An 18081-nucleotide genomic window follows, 5' to 3' on the forward strand; every position below is an offset into this window, starting at 1 on the left:
GACTCCTACACCAGCCTCGGAGTCCCCATCTGGGGAGGGGACCATAAATGTCCCCAGGTCGGACTGCCTTTCTGTCGACGACCCTAAGTATCTTGACACCCCCCTCAACTTTTTCTTCATTAACTTCTGCAACATTCGCGGTCTAAGATCTAATTTTCAATCTCTAGAACACCACCTCTCCTCTTCTAAACCTCATCTTCTTTTCCTCACTGAAACTCAGGTGTCTGAGGCAACTGACAGTAGCCCCTTTTCTGTTCCTTCCTACTTTCTCTATCCTCATTTTCGATTCAAATCTGGATGCTGCGTTTATGTGCGCAGTGACTTAACATGCTCTTGTGCCCACGCTCTTAAATCTTCCGAGTTTTCCACCATCTGGCTACGACTACAGAGTAAATCTCATACTAAATTTATCTGTGCTGTATACCTTTTTCCTTACTCCTCTAACTATAAGAAATTCTTTGACTACTTAACTTCCAAAGTGGAGCACATTCTGACCCTCTTTTGCATTTTCCATTCTTGGAGACTTCAATGTTCACCACCAGCTTTGGCTTTCCTCTCCCTTCACTGACCATCCTGGTGAACTAGCCTACAACTTTGGTATCCTCCATGACCTAGAGGAATTGGTGCAACATCTTACTCGTATTCCTGACCGTCTTGGAGATACGCCCAACATTCTTGACCTTTTCCTGATCTCTAATCCTTCTGCTTATGCTGTCACCCTTTCTTCTCCGTTGGGCTCCTCCGATCACAATCTCATATCTTTATCTTGTCCTATCACTCCAATCCCTCCTCAGGATCCCCCTAAGCGAAGGTGCCTCTGGCGTTTTGCCTCTGCTAGTTGGGGGGACCTGAGGAGGTATTTTGCTGATTTTCCTTGGAATGACTACTGCTTCCGTGTCAGAGACCCGTCTTTGTGTGCCGAGCGCATAACAGAGGTGATAGTGTCTGGCATGGAGGCGTACATTCCTCACTCTTTTTTCTCGTCCTAAACCTTCTAAACCTTGGTTTAACACAGCTTGTTCTCGTGCTATACATAATAGAGAGGTGGCCCACAAAAGGTACTTAAGCCTTCTATCACCAGAATCTCATGCACTTTATATTTCTGCCCGGAACCATACCAAGTCTGTTCTCCAACTAGCCAAAAACTCCTTCATTAACAGAAAACGTCAAAACCTTTCAAGATCTAACTCCCCTCGTGATTTCTGGCATCTAGCCAAAAATATCTCCAATAACTTTGCTTCTTCTTCTTTCCCTCCTCTACTTCAACCACATAGCACCACTGCTATCACATCTATTTCTAAAGCTGAACTCTTTGCTCAAACCTTTGCTAAAAACTCTACCTTGGACGTTTCTGGGCTTGTTCCTCCCTCTCCTCCACCCTCTGACTACTTCATGCCACCTATTAAAATTCTTCGCAATGATGTTTTCCATGCCCTCGCTGGCCTAAACCCTCGGAAGGCTTATGGACCTGATGGGGTCCCTCCTATTGTTCTCCGAAACTGTGCCTCCGTGCTTAAACCTTGCCTAGTCAAACTCTTTCACCTCTGTCTGTCAACATCTACCTTTCCTTCTTGGTGGAAGTTTGCCTACATTCAACCTGTTCCTAAAAAGGGTGACCGCTCTAATCCCTCAAACTACCGTCCTATTGCTTTAATTTCCTGCTTATCTAATTTTTTTGAATCTATCCTCAACAGGAAGATTTTTAAACATCTATCAGATAGAAGGTTGTGAAGTGATAGATGTTTAAGAATCTTCCTATTGAGGATAGGCTCAAAACTTTAGATAGGCATGAAATTAAAGAAATAGGACGGTAGTTTGAGAGATTAGAACAGTCACTCTTTTTAGGAAGAGGCTGAGTGTAAGCAAACTTCCAGCATGAAGGAAAGGTAGATGTTGGCAGACAGAGCTGAAAGAGTTTGACTAGGCAAGGTGCAAACACGGAGGCACAGTTCCGAGAACAATAGGAGGGACCCCATCAGGTCCATAACCCTTCCGAGGATTTAGGGCAGCAGGGACATGGAAAACATCATTGCGAAGAATTTTAATAGGTACCATGAAGTAGTCAGAGGGTGGAGGAGAGGGAGGAACAAGCCCATAATCGTTCAATGTAGAGTTTTTAGCAAAGGTTTGAGCGAAGAGTTCAGCTTTACAAATAGATGTGATAGCAGTGGTGCCATCTGGTTGAAATAAAGGAGGGAAAGAAGAAAGAAAATTATTGGAGACATTTTTGCTAGATGCCAGAAGTCATGAGAGGAGTTAGATCTTGAAAGTTTTTGACACTTTTTGTTAATGAAGGAGTTTTTGGCTAGTTGGAGAATAGACTTGGCATGGTTCCGGGCAGAAATATAAATTGCATAAGATTCTGGTGATAGAAGACTTTGTGACCTTTTGTGGGTCACTTCTCTATCATGTATATCACGAGAAAGGTCGACAAAAAGAGTGAGGAATGTACACTTCCATGCCAGACACTATCACCTATGTTATGCGCTCAGCTTACAAAGACAGGTCTCTGACGCGGAAGCAGTAGTCATTCCAAGGAAAATCAACAAAATATCTCCTCAGGTCCCCCTAACTAGCAAATGCAAAACGCCAGAGGCACCTTCGCTTAGGGGGATCCTGAGGAGGGATTGGAGCGATAGGACAGGATAAAGATATGAGATTGTGATCGGAGAAGCCCAACAGAGAAGAAAGGAGAAGGATTAGAGGTCAGGAAAAGGTCAAGAATGTTGGGCGTATCTCCAAGACGGTCAGGAATACGAGTAGGGTGTTGCACCAATTGCTCTAGGTCATGGAGGATACCAAAGTTATAGTTTAGTTGACCAGGAAGGGAGAGGAAAGCCAAAGCTGGTGGTGAACATTGAAGTCTCCAAGAATGGAGATCTCTGCAAAAGGGAAGAGGGTCAGAATATGCTCCACTTTGGAAGTTAAGTAGTCAAAGAATTTCTTATAGCCAGAGGAGTTAAGTGAGAGGAATACAGCACAGATAAATTTAGTGTGAGAATGACTTTGTAGTCGTAGCCAGATGGTGGAAAACTCAGAAGATTCAAGAGCGTGGGCACGAGAGCAGGTTAAGTCATTGCGCACATAAAAGCAGCATCCAGCTTTGGATCGAAAATGAGGATAGAGAAAGTAGGAGGGAACAGAAAAGGGGCTACTGTTAGTTGCCTCAGATACCTGAGTTTCAGCGAGGAAAAAAAGATGAAGTTTAGAAGAGGTAAGGTGGTGTTCTACAGATTGAAAATTAGATCTTAGACCGTGAATGTTGCAGAAGTTAATGAAGAAAAAGTTGAGGGGGGTGTCAAGACACTTAGGGTCGTCGACAGAAAGGCAGTCCGACCTGGGGACATTTATGGTCCCCTCCCCAGATGGGGACTCCGAGGTTGGTGTAAGAGTCGCCATGATGATTTAAAATTGTTTTTGAGTGAAGGGTGTGTGTTATTAGGTGCTTGTAATTTTGTGTGGAGGAAGAGAGTTGTCTTTAGAGGGCAGGCTCTGACTGCCCCCTTGTGTTGTGAGACACAAAGGGAAACGTTCATTGAGGTCACAGCTGGGTTTAATGATAAGTTCACAGCACCCCCTGAACAGTGCTTTAGACCTCACTGGGAGTAATTATCGTTTCGGCAGGTGTCTACTGCCTCCTCCATCAAGTTAAAAACATCGCTCTTTGATAATTATAATTGAACAATATTTAACGTACGTGTGTACTGTTATGTCTTACTACAATTTATTATAATATTTAGCAGAATTACTGAAGCCTTTAGAACAATGTGGGTGTGCGTTTGAGACCGGTTCCTAAGGGGTGCGAAGATGACTGTAGAAATTTAGAGTAAAATATATTTTTGCACTCATGTCATAATTTATTTACTTATTTATTTATTCATTTTTGGTACAGAAAGAGAAAAACAGAGAGAGTCAGACATAGAAAGAGAGAGAGAGAGAGAGAGAGAGAGAGAGAGAGAGAGAGAGAGAGAGAGAGAGAGAGAGAGAGAGAGAGAGAGAGAGAGAGAGAGAGAGAGAGAGAGAGAGAGAGAGAGAGAGAGAGAGAGAGAGAGACTGACAGACAGACAGAGAAAGAAAAGACTTTCAGGAAAATGCTGGCACTGTTCTCTAAGGAGATCATATGCACAGGGAAAGAGATAATTTCCTAATGAAATGACACACACTAAGAAATGTAATGTTTATTTATAAATGTTATTAGTTATTAGTTATTAGAAGGTTATTAGTACAAAACATCAAATTTGTATTATAGCATTTGTTTGGATTTCAGCAGTTCATTGGGTGTGGGTACTTACTGCCCTCCCCCATAGTGGGAGCCGCCTTGTCGTGGGGGGCGGGTCCTTGTGTTTCCTTATGACATGGCGAGTGAGGCTAGAGGGGGCTCCGGTCCCTTCTCCTCCCTACTTAGGAAGAGAGGGCTACCCATGCTAGCAAGGTCGCCAATGAGGGACCAGACTAAATGGTTCCCAGAGTTAGACTACCAGTACAGATCAACGGTGCCTCTCACCAGAGGGGCCACCTTTTGAGGTCGTCCTGTGTTGAATGGTTGGGTGTCTGGGCTGGGATGCGTTGTATGGGAAGGTCTTAGCTCCGTCGTGAACAACCTTACGAGTTATGAGTCCACTTTTTAAAACGAGTGTCCTCCATGGGGACGAGGTTCCCCGTTCACGGCGGCCAGCGCTCACTCCCTTCGTTGTCTATGTAGGCAGTTTCCCTTGGTCCCTGGAGTCGATTTATTTTTATAGAATCCATATGGGTAAATATAAAGACTCCTCGGGTCCTCGAGGGGCAGTCAACCAAACCCTCAAGACGTCACCCTCTGGTCGTGATTGTGTTGTGCAGGCAGGAACTTGTACTCCCCCTCCTGTTGTCTTTAAGTCCTGTCTTCACACTCTTATGATCATTAATGTCTATGCCTCCATGTCATACCGTGCTATTCACTCTGTTCTCAAACTTTTCGGAATAGTTCTCCGTATCCATAATATGATGGTGATTGTCTCTCTAATCGGTGTTACGTGACATTTATATCAGATGTCGCTGCCAAAATTGCTCTTGAGGCAATATTTTATTTATTTATTTATTTATTTTATTTTTTTTGCGTCTTGGAGAGAACAACTTAACTGAAGAAGTCATTCAATCAAGCAATGAAGCTGATAGTGAGAATGATTATTGTTCTAATATCTTTGATAATGCAGAAACTTTATTCACTTTGCCAAGTATCTAGAAAGGGAGACTGGAGTACTCCCAACAAATAACATCAAGAAATATGGCAAAGGTGTCTTGATGCAAGATAAAGATTTAACACAGACGATGATGCTCATCCATGCCCTTCCGATGAAGTCTTTGAATCTATTAAGTCATACCGAACCTTCAATCACTGTAAAGGACGTATCTACAACGAGGACTTGTACCAGCTCTCAGAAGATGATATCCTTCAGTTATGTCTAGTTAATATTCAACGACTGGCCAAGATTAAAGGCAATGGTAATATGATAATGCTCACATTTTATGGTTCTTTTCACCCTGACCGTATTAAGATCGGTCCTCTCTCTCTCTCTCTCTCTCTCTCTCTCTCTCTCTCTCTCTCTCTCTCTCTCTCTCTCTCTCTCTCTCTCTCTCTCTCTCTCTCTCTCTCTCTCTCTCTCTCTCTCTCTCTCTCTCTCTCTCTCTCTCTCTCTCTCTCTCTCAGTAGAGGCTTTCATCGATCGTCCATTGCAATGTTACAGGTGTTACGAGTTCGGTCATGTGAGGAACAACTGTACAAGTACTCCGCGGTGTGGTCACTGCTCTGGCCTTGACTCCCACCCTACCCATCAATGAGAATCCGACTGTTATTGCTTCTTCTGCAGGGAAACTCATCCACTACGCTCTCGGCTATGTAAGAGGTACCGCCTTGAGCAAGACATCCTTCAACTGGCTAATTCTCAATTAATTAGTATTGGTAGTGCCAGGCGGGAACTTCTTTTAAGACAGAAAGATGGTAGGACAAATACATACGTCTCCTCCTTCAACTCTAGTTCCTCTACCTCTACCAAACATAATAAGGCTGCAGCACCTTCCTGCCTTTCTTAAACATCAAATGTTTCTTCCCGTTCCTGAGAAAATGTCGCTCCTTCAGTTACTGTCTGCAACAGGTTTTCTGTTTTGGAAAGTGTCACCTCCTCTGCATCTTCAACCAAGCCCTCCACTACTTCTTCAACAAAGCCTTCCTTTGAATCTTCACTAGCTACATCACACACTCCTCTTACAAAAGTACATATTGTTGAAGTCCACGCCCCCATGGATTACCAACCACGAACGACTTCCAAGAAATTTAAACCGCCACAGCAACATATTAACAATTTTCCTACGCTTCCTGTTCAGTACTACCAGAAACATTCCTTGGGATCTGCTGAGTCCCTAGACTCAACGGGCGTCCCACCTAGGAAAATCACTGTGGGAACGTCAGATGTCCCTGAGCCAGACGTAATCAATCAAAGTGATTCATCCAATTCTGATATGGATATAGAGGGTTTCTTTTCCCATCTTCCAAATAAGACTCCTTCCAAGAGCGATACCGATACGTCTTTGTCGAGGAATTCTCCTCCTCTGGTCTCTTCAGGAGTTTTGGAGACTCGTGTGCAGGTAGCTATCCCCACACCAGTTACAAAATCTCAGGTCTGCGCCTACATATAGCATAGGGTCAAATAAGTCTTGCCGCCCGAGTAACGTAAGTAGGCAGGTTGGCAAACGGGAGCTTCTAACTTTGGCTTCCTTGAAAACACCCTCAAAATAGTAAATTTCAAGATCCTGCAGTGGAACTGTCGCGGTTTGCGTGCCTCCTGGGAGGAACTGCGGGTGTTGATCTTTAAATTGTCTCTGTTTGCATTTATTTGCAAGAGACATTGCTCGGAGAATAAGCTCTCTTTGGTCCTCTTGGTTATCGTGTTTTCTTCTCGACTCCAGTTCCTGATCAAGGCCACCACGGTGGCACTCACGTCTTTATTTGCAATGATATTCCTTTTATCCACCTACAGATTCACTCGCCTCTGCAGGTTGTTGCTCTTAAGGTTTTCATAAATCGTTTTTATTCATTGTACAGCCTGTATCTGCCTCCTAGTCTTCCGATCGAGAGAAATGAACTTGATAATCTTTTAAATAATCTTCCTCCTCTTTTTATTTTACTGGAAGACTTCAATGGTCGCCATCCTTTGTGGAATGATGACGCTGTTAACCCTCATCGTCTTTTAATTGCTTCTTTAATCGAGGATTCAGGATTGGAGATTTTAAACTGTGGAGACGTGACCCATTTCCACAGTTAAACCGGTACTTTTATAGTAACCATAATTCTTCTTTAGATTTTAACTGGAAAGTTTTACCAGATCTACATGAGAGCAATCACTTCCCAATTTTATTGGAGTCAACTGATTCTGCACCACAGTCACTCATTCCCCGATGGCGGCTAGATAAGGCGGATTGCCACCTATTCAAAGACCTCACCAACTCTGCCAGCTCAATGGATGAGATAGGAAACTGTAATGAGGTTACAACATACTTTACTGATGTCTTACACTCCGATGGTATTTAGTCCATCCTTAAGACCTCTGGCCAGTTTCCTAAACGTCCTGTTTCCTGGCGGAATGCGGGGTGTACAGCCGCTTTTCAAGAAAAGAGTGCCGCCTTTTCTCGCCTTCGACGGCATCGTGGGGACGTCCACTGTTTGGAGGCTTTTCGACGAGCGCATCCCTGTGCTCGCCGCACGGCAGGAGTCTTCGAAGAGTTATATCTCTTCAGTCACAGCTCGCACACCATTCACCGAGGTCTTCAACAGTCTGCAAAATACGTGGGAAGTACTTTGCTCCTTCCCCCCACTGTTTTATCTCATGATGGGGCCACGGTGGCAGACCCAAAGGCAGTTGCCGACCTGTTTCCTGAGTACTTTGAAAGTGTCTCTAGAATGGATACAACAACACCTATGGCACTTCATCGTCGACATTTGGAATCTGTTGGTGTTAATTTTGCCTCCCCTGGTGGAAAGTCTTATAATGTCCCATTTTCTCGGTCTGAGCTACGCATGGCTTTGTCCAAGTGCCATGATTCATCCCCGGGTCCCGATGACATCCCATATTCCTTTTTGTGTCATATGTTCGATGAAGCTTTTACTTTTTTACTCAACATCTATAACTGTATTTGGAATAGCGGAAATTTTTTTTTCCTCTTGAGGTGTGGTTGTAATTATTATTATTCCAAATCCTGGAAAAGATCATCGGCCACCGATTAACTATCGCCCCATTTCTTTAACCTCATGCATCTGTAAGTTGCTGGACAACAAGGCGAATATCAGGCCTACGTGGTACTTGGAGAGAGGCAATTACTTGTTTCCAGTTCAGTATGGTTTCCAGAAAATGCGATCTACGATTGATGTTTTATTGTCTTTGGAATCTTTTATTTGTGAGGCATTTGCTATTGAGCAACACCATGTCACAGTTTTTTTTTTTATTTAAAGAAAACTTACGACACAGCCTGGCGTCATGGCATTTTACTTAGTTTGTTTGAGTTTCTCCTTCGTGGCCAACTCCCTATTCTTTATTAAAGTTTTTATCTCTTTTTTTTTTTTTTTCGAGTACGGGGTAGAGTCTCTCAGAAGTACACGCGCTAGAAGGCGGCGTGCCACAAGGAAGTATATTTAGTGTCACACTTTTCTCTGTAGCTATAAACAATGTCATTGGTGTAATTCCGGAAGGAGTTCTTGGTAACTTATATGTCGATGACTTGTCTGTCTTCATTTCTGCAGCTCGGCTGCCACTGATTGAGAGGAAGCTGCAGGTGGCACTCAATAGGATTTCTCAGTGGGCCGCAACACGAAGATTTCGTTTCTCGGCTTCAAAGACTGTGGCCATGCTTTTTTGCCGCCTTCTTGGTGTTCACCCTGACCAAGACTTGTATTTATATGATAAATGAATCTCTTGTGTAGATGAAGCTCGTTTCCTTGGACTTATATTTGACAGCCGGCTACCATGAGTACCCCACGTTCGTTATATTAAGGCAGCATGCATGAAGGCGCTGTCACTTCTAAGAGTTTTGGTTCATACTTCTTGGGGGCGCTGACAAAACCCTCTTAGCCCTGCACCGAACTCTTATTATTTCTAGATTAGAGTGACGGTTGTGAAATCTATTCATCTGCTACTGAGGCTCGTCTTCGTGTGCTGGATTCGGTGCACCATGCTGGTATTCATTCGCTTGGCAACTGGTGCGTTCCGCTCATCCCCAATCCCTAGCTTACTGGTGGATGCTGGTGTCCTGCCATTGGACCTACGCCATCAGTCTCTAGTAAATGAGGTGTTGGTATCTAATACACCGCCTTCCTGAGTCTGTCAATTGTACAACAGTTTTTTCATGATGCATGTTCTCCTTTACAAAATGTTCGGCCTAGTTTTCCTAAGCCTTTTGGATATCGGGTGAGGTCTGGACTGACCGAATTTGATGTATCCTCCATCTCCATTTCCCCCTATCGCCTTCCAAGCGTCGGGTACTAATAGTTTTTTGCGGGTATCGATCTGTTCTCCTGTTGTTGATAATACAACTTTATTATCACAATACGACTCTCGTGCTTTATTTTTTAAACATTCTTCGACACATTCTAGTTCCGTTCCTGCCTACTCTGATGGTTCAAAGTCTAATGCAGGAGTGGATATAGTGTTATATTCCCTTCCTTCTGTCAAGGCGGTAGCCTTCCGAGAGTTGTCTCTGTTCTTATGGCAGAATTATCTGCCATTATATTTATGCCCTAAAAATAATTTTTACTTCACCGGTTTCAATTTTTACTGTTTTTAGTGACTCCCGTAGTGCGTTGTCTCCCTTGGACCATTTTACTTTCTCTCCTCCTCCTCTAAACTTATCTATTTTAAAGTGGATTCACCTGTTTTAGCGCAGAGGATATCACATAATATTTTGTTGGGTATCCACACATGTAGGAATTCATGGTAATGAGAAGGTCGATAGGCTGGCTAAAGAGGCGGCAACTTTATTTTCTCCTTCCACCCTCATTCCCTTTAATGATTTACACTCCAGTATAAGGGTGGCATTTCTTGCTAGTTTGCAGAACAGGTTGGGAGATATGTTTGCCACCACTAAGATGGGTGAGATAACTTTTGTAAATTTCCTCCCGTGGACATATGTCCATGTGCAGGGGTGAAGCTCAGAGACTGACTGCACTGGCCTGTCTCCGGACGAATCACACATGTCTCACTTTTGATTACCTCATGTCCCAGGAATCTCAACCATTCTGTGATGACTGATTAGTTCCCCTTGCAGTGCGACACTTTCTAATGGAGTGTTCCAGTCTCGTGGAGCTGCGGGAGCGATATCTTTTCCGCTGTCGCGATGAAGATTGGACCTTCCAATGTTGCGGATACTTGGAGAGAGGGCCCTCTCCCCATGATATGAGGTTCTTATGTTTGTGGAGAAGGCTGGTCTTTTAAACAAATTATAGATAAAATTTAAAGTGCTACTATATTTATTTCAAAAGTAATATAATATTAGACGGAATCATATTTCTGCACGGGGAGAAGAACATGAAGTGAAGAAGACACATAACGAACAATGCTGGGTCTTGTGGCCTGGGTCAGTGGGGTCAGTCTTGGGCACGTAACGAACAACGTCAGATATCTTGGTCAGTAGGGTCAGTGTTTTGGGTATGGAACGAACAAAGATAGAAAGTGGTCTGGGTCAATGGGGTCAGTACCCCCTCACTTTAAATGAAATGAAATTAAATGAAATTAAATTAATTAAGTAACTGAAATATTACTATACCAACACTCATTTTTATCACTTAACAATATTTTAATAATTGCAATCTTTGTAGCTTATAAAGGTTTGTATCGGCGCCATATGTCCGCGATGTTACGGCGGCATAAATAAAAAAAAATCAGTCAATTCCTTGGGTACTGACTGCTGATTTGAAAGCTGTGCGTACTATGAAAAAGTTAGGAACCAGTGCTTTGGAAGAATTATTGTGCCCTCAGTTTATTTTTAACATTACTTGTCTTTTTTTTATTATTATCTGTTATTGTACTTATTTCTGTTATTATTATTATTATTATCATTATTATTATTATTATTATTATTATTATTATTATTATTATTATTATTATTATTATTATTATTATTATTATTATTATTATTAATATTGTTATTGCTGTTGTTGTTGTTATTACTGTATTGTTTTATTCATTGTTACACAATGATAATAATAATGTTGTATATAACTATCATATTGGTATATAACTCTTGTTATATAAATATTTTTATATTACCAATATATTACTAGAATATATATATATATATATATATATATATATATATATATATATATATATATATATATATATATATATATATATATATATATATATATATATATATATATATATATATATATATATATATATATATATATATATATATATATATATATATATATATATATATATATATATATATATATATATATATATATATATATATAAATAAACTTAGCCCCACAACATACCTCAGTTTTCTCCTGCAAAAAATGAAACTTAAATTCAAGGTAAAAAAAAAAAAAAAAAGACTTAGCTCAATTGATCTAGACTGCAAAGTTCGCTATATGTATATATGTAATATATGTACATGTGGACAATAAACAATATCCACATATAAATGTATCTCTCTCATGCACACACACACACACCCACCCACACACACACACACACAGTTGACACCTGCCGAAACGATAATTACTCCCAGTGAGGTCTAAAGCACTGTTCAGGGGGTGCTGTGAACTTATCATTAAACCCAGCTGTGACCTCACTGAACGTTTCCCTTTGTGTCTCACAACACAAGGGGGCAGTCAGAGCCTGCCCTATAAAGACAACTCTCTTCCTCCACACAAAGCTACAAGCACCTAATAACACACACCCTTCACTCAAAAACAATTTTAAATCATCTTGGCGACTCTTACACCAGCCTCGGAGTCCCCATCTGGGGAGGGGACCATAAATGTCCCCAGGTCGGACTGCCTTTCTGTCGACGACCCTAAGTGTCTTGACACCCCCCTCAACTTTTTCTCCATTAACTTCTGCAACATTCGCTGTCTAAGATCTAATTTTCAATCTGTAGAACACCACCTTACCTCTTCTAAACTTCATCTTTTTTTCCTCAATGAAACTCAGGTATCTGAGGCAACTGACAGTAGCCCCTTTTCTGTTCCCTCCTACTTTCTCTATCCTCATTTTCGATCCAAAGCTGGATGCTGCGTTTATGTGCGCAATGACTTAACCTGCTCTCGTGCCCACGCTCTTGAATATTCCGAGTTTTCCACCATCTGGCTACGACTACAGAGTCATTCTCATACTAAATTTATCTGTGCTGTATACCTCTCTCCTAACTCCTCTGACTATAAGAAATTCTTTGACTACTTAACTTCCAAAGTGGATCACATTCTGAACCTCTTCCCTTTAGCAGAGATCTCCATTCTTGGAGACTTCAATGTTCACCACCAGCTTTGGCTTTCCTCTCCCTTCACTGACCATCCTGGTGAACTAGCCTACAACTTTGCTATCCTCCATGACCTAGAGCAATTGCTGCAACACCCTATTCGTATTCCAGACCGTCTTGGAGATACGCCCAACATTCTTGACATTTGTCTGACCTCTAATCCTTCTGCTTATGCTGTCACCCTTTCTTCTCCGTTGGGCTCCTCCGATCACAATCTCATATCTTTATCTTGTTCTATCACTCCAATCCCTCCTCAGGATCACCCTAAACGAAGGTGCCTCTGGCGTTTTGCCTCTGCTAGTTGGGGGGACCTGAGGAGGTATTTTGCTGATTTTCCTTGGAATGACTACTGCTTCCGTGTCAGAGACCCGTCTTTGTGTGCTGAGTGCATAACAGAGGTGATAGTGTCTAGCATGGAGGCGTACATTCCTCACTCTTTTTCTCGTCCTAAACCTTCTAAACCTTGGTTTAACACAGCTTGTTCTCGTGCTATACATGATAGAGAGGTGGCCCACAAAAGGTACTTAAGCTTTCCATCACCAGAATCTCAAGCACTTTATATTTCTGCCCGGAACCATGCCAAGTCTGTTCTCCAACTAGCCAAAAACTCCTTCATTAACAGAAAATGTCAAAACCTTTCAAGATCTAATCCCCCTCGTGATTTCTGGCATCTAGCCAAAAATATCTCCAGTAACTTTGCTTCTTCTTCTTTCCCTCCTCTACTTCAACCAGATTGCACCACTCCTATCACATCTATTTCTAAAGCTGAACTCTTTTCTCAAACCTTTGCTAAATGATGTTTTCCATGCCCTCGCTGGCCTAAACCCTCGGAAGGCTTATGGACCTGATGGGGTCTCTCCTATTGTTCTCCGAAACTGTGCCTCCGTGCTTGCACCTTGCCTAGTCAAACTCTTTCAGCTCTGTCTGTCAATATCTACCTTTCCTTCTTGCTGGAAGTTTTCCTACATTCAACCTGTTCCTAAAAAGGGTGACCGCTCTAATCCCTCAAACTACCGTCCTATTGCTTTAATTTCCTGCTTATATAAAGTTTTTGAACCTATCCTCAACAGGAAGATTCTTAAACATCTATCACTTCACAACCTTCTATCTGATCGTCAGTATGGGTTCCGTCAAGGCCGTTCTACTGGTGATCTTCTGGCTTTCCTTACTGAGTCTTGGTCATCCTCTTTTAGAGACTTTGGTGAAACTTTTGCTGTTGCCTTGGACATATCAAAAGCCTTTGATAGAGTCTGGCACAAAGCTTTGATTTCCAAACTACCCTCCTACGGTTTCTATCCTTCTCTCTGTAACTTCATCTCAAGTCTGACCGCTGCTGTGGTAGATGGTCATTGCTGCTGTGGTAGACGGTCACTGTACTTCTTTTAAATCTATTAACAGTGGTGTTCCTCAGGGCTCTGTCCTGTCACCCACTCTCTTCTTCTTATTGATTAATGATCTTCTAAACCGAACTTCTTGTCTTATCCACTCCTACGCTGATGTTACCACCCTGCACTTTTCCACGTCTTTTCATAGAAGTCCAACCCTTCAGGAGGTAAACATATCACGCAGGGAAGCCACAGAACGCCTGACTTCTGATCTTTCTAAAATTTCTGATTGGGGCAGAGCAAACTTGGTATTGTTCAATGCCTCAAAAACTCAATTCCTCCATTTATCAACTCGACACAACCTTCCAGACAACTATCCCCTCTTCTTCAATGACACTCAACTGTCCCCCTCTTCTACACGAAACATCCTCCATCTGTCCTTTACTTATAATCTGAACTCGAAACTTCACATCTCATCTCTAGCTAAAACAGCTTCTATGAAGATAGGTGTTCTGAGACGTCTCCGCCAGTTTTCTCACCCCCCCCAGCTGCTAACTCTGTACAAGGGCCTTATCCGTCCATGTATGGAGTATGCTTCACATGTCTGGGGGGGGTTCCATTGATACTGCTCTTCTAGACAGGGTGGAATCAAAAGCTTTTCGTCTCATGAACTCCTCTCCTCTAACTGACTGTCTTTAGCCTCTCTCTCACCGCCGCAATGTTGCATATGTAGCTGTTTCCTACCGCTATTTTCATGCCAACTGCTCTTCTGATCTTGCTAACTGCATGCCTCCCCTCCTTCCGCGGCCTCGCTGCACAAGACTTTCTTCTTTCTCTCACCCCTGTTCTGTACACCTCTCTAACGCAAGAGTTAACCAGTATTCTCAATCATTCATCCCTTTCTCTGGTAAACTCTGAAACTCCCTGCCTGCTTCTGTATTTCCACCTTCCTATGACTTGAATTCCTTCAAGAGGGAGGTTTCAAGACACTTATCCACCAATTTTTGACCACTGCTTTGACCCTTTTATGGGACTGGCATTTCAGTGGGCATTTTTTTTTTATTAGATTTTTGTTGCCCTTGGCCAGTATCCTTCCTACATAAATACACACAGACACACACACACACACACACACACACACACACACACACACACACACACACACACACACACACACACACACACACACACACACACACACACACACACACACACACACACACACAAATAATAGCAACATGATTTTATAATTGTGTCTATATACGAGTATGTTGGTAAAAAGAACGTAATAAGCCACTTGAAAGATCTGTCATGTGAAGAAGGTTAACCATAAAACCATGCACGTCAGATAAAGAAGCGCAGCGAATCAAATATAAGGTCTTGATTTAACTTGAATAATATTTGTGAAAAAGTGATAACATGTACTGTTTGAAAACATTATGCATTAATCAACACAGTTTCTATACACAAGCCTAAGTGATGAAGCAGAAATTTTAGCAAAGGTATCCGAGCATCAATTACTAAAGGTAAAGTAGAATAAATCAGTAAAGAAAATAAGTGGAACGTACCGACACGGTGAAAATATTCGCTGAGACATGGAAATCAGGAGATTTGAGTTATACAAGCAGGGTGGAAATTGATCATGATGCTCATCCTGTTGATAAGTTAGCTATATTTTGTTGGTACTATTGTGTGTGTTATGTGGGTGCATGAGTGGGTGACTGTAAGTGTATTTTAGTAAAAGCTCTTATTGCAGCTAATAGCTTTTAATACTTCCTTACCTAATAATACAGCCAAAATATTGTTCAATCATATAATAAACGATGCGCTTTGTCATCTACTAAAAGGTAATGACATCCATGTACAAAAGAAAAAAAAAATAATGTATTTAGAATTTCCCAAATAAAAATACATTTATTTTTTTATTTTTCGAATTTACCTAATACTTTTTTTTTCTTTATAATTTTATAATAAGGTTTCCTTCTTCATACTGATAGCTGTCAATGATTATTCTTTTACACATATTTTCTTTTTTTTTTGGGGGGGATTTATTCTACGTTTTATTTTTTTTTATTTTTGTAATTGTTGTTTCGTTGAAAACAGCGACTATTTTCTAGATAAATCACAGCAAAGTGTAACACTTCCACACACTAAATGATTAAAGAAATATAACACATTATTACTGTCCATACATAACTATCTGTACTTAGATATATGCTTTAATAAAGAGGGAAAATTTATATATAACATGAGAAAAAAACTGCATTTCCATTATTATTGTACGTACTTGCATTAGGATTGCCACGCTGTGCACCTCTAGTATGAAAACTAGTCCCACGCTGCACTGAGATCGCAGTTTTTCGCCAAATCTTTTATAATAACTGTGGACCGATCGCGCCGCCGTACTGAACATCAGGGGGGGCAAACACACACATACACACACACACACACACACACACACACATATATCGTATATATATATATATATATATATATATATATATATATATATATATATATATATATAGTATATATATATATATATATATATATATATATATATATATATATATATATATATATATATATATATATATATATATATATATATATATATATATATATATATATATATATATATATATATATATATATATATATATATATATATATATATATATATATATATATATATATATATATATATATATATATATATATATATATATATATATATATATATATATATATATATATATATATATATATATATATATATATATATATATATATATATATATATATATATATATATATATATATATATATATATATATATATATATATATATATATATATATATATATATATATATATATATATATATATATATATATATATATATATATATATATATATATATATATATATATATATATATATATATATATATATATATATATATATATATATATATATATATATATATATATATATATATATATATATATATATATATATATATATATATATATATATATATATATATATATATATATATATATATATATATATATATATATATATATATATATATATATATATATATATATATATATATATATATATATATATATATATATATATATATATATATATATATATATATATATATATATATATATATATATATATATATATATATATATATATATATATATATATATATATATATATATATATATATATATATATATATATATATATATATATATATATATATATATATATATATACTGAGAGAGAGAGAGAGAGAGAGAGAGAGAGAGAGATCCCCTTTTCTTTTCCCTACTACTTTCTCTATCCTCATTATAAATCCAAAGCTGGATGTTGCGTTTATGTGCGTAACGATTTATATTGCTCTCGTGGCCACGCTGTTGAATGTTACAAGTTTTCAACCATCTAGCAACGAGTACAAAGTAACTCTTAAACTAAATTTGTCTATGCTGTATATCTTTCACTAACTCGTCTGACTATGAGAAATTTTTTGACTACTTAACTTCCAAAGTAAAGCACATTCTGATTCTTTTCCCTTTTGCAGTGATCTCTTTTTCTTGGAGACTTAATTGTTCACCAACAGCTTTGGTTTTCCTCTCCCTTCTCTGACCATCCTGGTGAACTAGCCTTCAACTTTCCTGTCCTCCACGACCTAGAGCGATTGGTGCAATAACCTACTCGTATTCGTGACCGTCTTGGAAATACTCTTGACCTTTTCCTGACCTTTAATCCTTCTGCTTATGCTGTCACCCTCTCTTCTTCGTTGGGCTCATCCGACGACAATCTCATATCTGTTATATTCTCCTATCGCTCCAATCCCTCCTCAGGATTCCCATAAGCGAAAGTGCCTCTGGCGTTTTACATCTGCTAGGTGGGTGAATCTGAGGAGGCATTTTGCTTATTTTCTTTTGAATGATCACTGCTTCTGTGTGAGAGACCCGTCTGTGTGTGCTGAGCGCATATCAGAGATAAAAGTGTATGGCATGGAGGCGTACATTCATCACTCTTTTTCTCAACCTAAAACTTCCAAACCTTGGTTTAACACAGGTCGTTCTCGTGCTATACATGATAGAAAGGTAGCTCAAAAAAGGTACTTACGCCTTCCATCACCAGAATTTCATGCACTTTATATTTCTGGCCGTAACCATGCCAAATGTGTTTTCCAAGTAGCCAAAAACTCTTTTAT

General features: G+C 39.7%; 1 long non-coding RNA gene across 1 annotated transcript in view; it reads right to left on the reverse strand.

The window, feature by feature from the left end:
* LOC135110047 (uncharacterized) overlaps window positions 1–16170 on the reverse strand; it is a 32584-nt gene extending 16414 nt beyond the window's left edge. The window contains exon 1 of the long non-coding RNA XR_010273060.1: window positions 16126–16170. This is a non-coding gene — a long non-coding RNA (uncharacterized LOC135110047). The remainder of the gene's footprint in view (window positions 1–16125) is intronic.
* Window positions 16171–18081: the final 1911 nt, after the last annotated feature.

Source organism: Scylla paramamosain, chromosome 19, assembly GCF_035594125.1.
Source record: "Scylla paramamosain isolate STU-SP2022 chromosome 19, ASM3559412v1, whole genome shotgun sequence".
In the NCBI taxonomy this organism is placed as follows: domain Eukaryota; kingdom Metazoa; phylum Arthropoda; class Malacostraca; order Decapoda; family Portunidae; genus Scylla; species Scylla paramamosain.